Source organism: Opisthorchis viverrini, assembly GCF_000715545.1.
Source record: "Opisthorchis viverrini unplaced genomic scaffold opera_v5_50, whole genome shotgun sequence".
NCBI classification, from domain to species: Eukaryota; Metazoa; Platyhelminthes; class Trematoda; order Opisthorchiida; family Opisthorchiidae; genus Opisthorchis; species Opisthorchis viverrini.
The window spans coordinates 1111163-1113644 of NW_008751706.1; the positions used below are offsets into that span (position 1 = coordinate 1111163).

Genomic DNA, 2482 nt, shown 5'->3' on the forward strand with positions numbered 1-2482 from the left:
TTTGCTTGTGCACTGGGAAGGGGTTGGGGAGGGACATCGGTGGACGCTGAACTGCGCGGGCAAATGATACTTCCCGGTTGCCCAGGCCGAGGAAGGGGGGTTTGGTTGAGGTACCCCACCTTGAGCCTTCCACTCAAAAGTCTGACCCATAAGGCAGTGGGATGACGTAGGGTTTTATTCGGGGACCCTGACCCTAGCCTCTGACTCAAAAGTCTGACCCACGAGGCAGTGGGAGAACGTAGGGTTTTCTTTGGGGACCCTTCCCGGAGCCGATGACTCAACAGTCTGACATGCTCGGCTGCAGGGAGTTGGCCTAACCCGAGGGCGCAGGGAATGAGGCATTACTGTCTCATTCCTGGTGCGGCTGCGCACAGCAGGTGTCTTTTGAGTAGCACCGGGCTCTTTGGTTTTAAAAGTATTTCGACCGTATCGGATAATGCGCCGGCGGTCACGGTCAACCGTTGGGCGATCGGAGTGTGCGGTTTTTGGGGCCGACCTTTTCTAACCCGTCCTTCCTCGGGGGAAGGCAGCATCGCTGCTTCCATAAATATGGACATGCTGGTCGCCTGGGGGAAACACCTTACTGCCTTCACACTCCTGTCGCAGAGGACAGTACGACTTTACCCCCAGACCGCCTCGTAGCACGATTACTCGTAGTACGGGGTCTCGCTGCTCTTGGTCTGGCTGCTCCCCTTTGGCCTTCCTGGCATAGTTGTACCTTGTGGAACGAAGTTCCAGCCAGTGTAGCCCGCGGGATCATTGCAGCACTGAAGCCCGACCACCATGTCAAGGTGGCAGCTTTAGGTCGGGTTAGATGTGCTCTAGCCTACATAGACCTTACTAAAGTCCCTAGTTCTGTCCACCTGGTGCTTCAACTGCGCCAGTGCAGAGCGCAGGGTGTTTACCTTCTGGAAGGCTAATCTTATGTTGGCCGTGTTTAGGATCCTTCGAATAACTTCCGATGTCCCTGGTTTGTATAGGACAACAGCAGTCCCAATACATTCCCTGTTGGACTTCGCCACCGGTACCAACACCCTTCCTATATGGCAAACTTTTTTTCCTTGTTTGCTGGTTAGTGTACGCTTCAGTTTCATACATTCTCAGTGATGCTAGCAGTCGTATAGCAGCATTAAATGCTGTCACCCACTTGCCACACAACCAAATTATCGACGTTAGATGTGCTCTAGCCAACGTCGAAGATAAACAGGCGGACAAGAAACGCTGAAAGACTCAGCAGCAATGGCGAACACGGAACACAAAATGTTGAAGTTTTGAGACTTGGATTATGATCGACGCCACAGAGTGATGGCCGAGGTGGCAGAAATCGTGAAGCACCTAGAGTAGGAGGAGTAGAGCTGGCAGAGGTGTGGGGATGGGTTTTAGATCAGTTGAGCTGAAACGTAGTGGTGTGCGGCCATCAGAAGGAGGAGACCTCGACAGAAGTAGCTTAGATATGAAGTGTACTTGATCTCACCCATCATCCCTCCACAACTGAATTGTCATAGCACTCACAAACCCACACAGACCAATTAAAACTGCCGGTGGCACCCAAGGTGAATCATCAAATGAAGCACTTTGAAGTGGAAGTCCGACAAAAAATAATTTGAAATTCCTCCAACCCATCAACCGTCAGGCAACCACACTAACCGACAAGAACTTTTAACTGACATTCAACACTGATCTAGTGCGTCAATCTGAAGAGGTCTTACTGACTGGTTCTCCGTCTGCTCTACAACCTGGCCTATTCACTTGGCTCGATGAAAATTTTGTACCAGAAGCGAAATGTTGCATAGTTAAATACTACCAACTGTTTACCAAGCCCTTTTGAAATGAGAAACTCACCACTTTGAAGTGTCCACAAGAATCTGGGATAGAACTGTGTTTGTAGTCATCCGCACTATCCGCTCCACAACACTCGAACTGAACAGAGGCTTGATCAAAAACAGATGAGAAACAATGAACTTACTGCTTTCTGGATCATATCAATAGGCTGTATGGCATCGGACTGTGTATAATTGTACACTGCATCCTTCAGGATACCGTGGACCTGTGGATCGAGCTGTCATACTTATTAGCAAACGAAACGAAGCGAGAAACCTTGTCTCTCCAAAGGATAGTAACGATAGCAGCTGCGGACTCAACAATCAATAGAACAACCACGAGGGCTCCATACTGTAGATCAGTTGTCGAGAAAAGAAACTAAAGGCTACTTACGGCCCAAAGTACGCCAACGCTCCCTACGAGTGCACCAAAGCAGCCAACGAGACTCAAAAGTAGCATAAATGCACCTAGCGTTATCATGAAGATGGTGGCGGCCTGCCAAACTGTTTGCAGCTCCTTTCCGTATTGGACAAAATTAATTTGGATCCACGATCCCAGAAGAATTAAAATCAGGGCACAAAGCTGGTGACTGGAGTGATAAGTGCTTTTTTTAGCTTACGAAGCATATGAGGTTGAAAAAGAGTACCGCACACTTTAGGCA

At 49.2% G+C, this 2482-nt stretch overlaps 1 protein-coding gene across 1 annotated transcript in view; it reads right to left on the minus strand.

The window, feature by feature from the left end:
* Positions 1 to 2173, minus strand: part of T265_03484 (hypothetical protein) — a gene marked incomplete at both ends in the record, with an annotated part of 11216 nt that extends 9043 nt beyond the window's left edge. The window contains one exon of the mRNA XM_009167984.1: positions 1843 to 2173. The remainder of the gene's footprint in view (positions 1 to 1842) is intronic.
* Between the last annotated feature and the right edge of the window lie 309 nt (positions 2174 to 2482).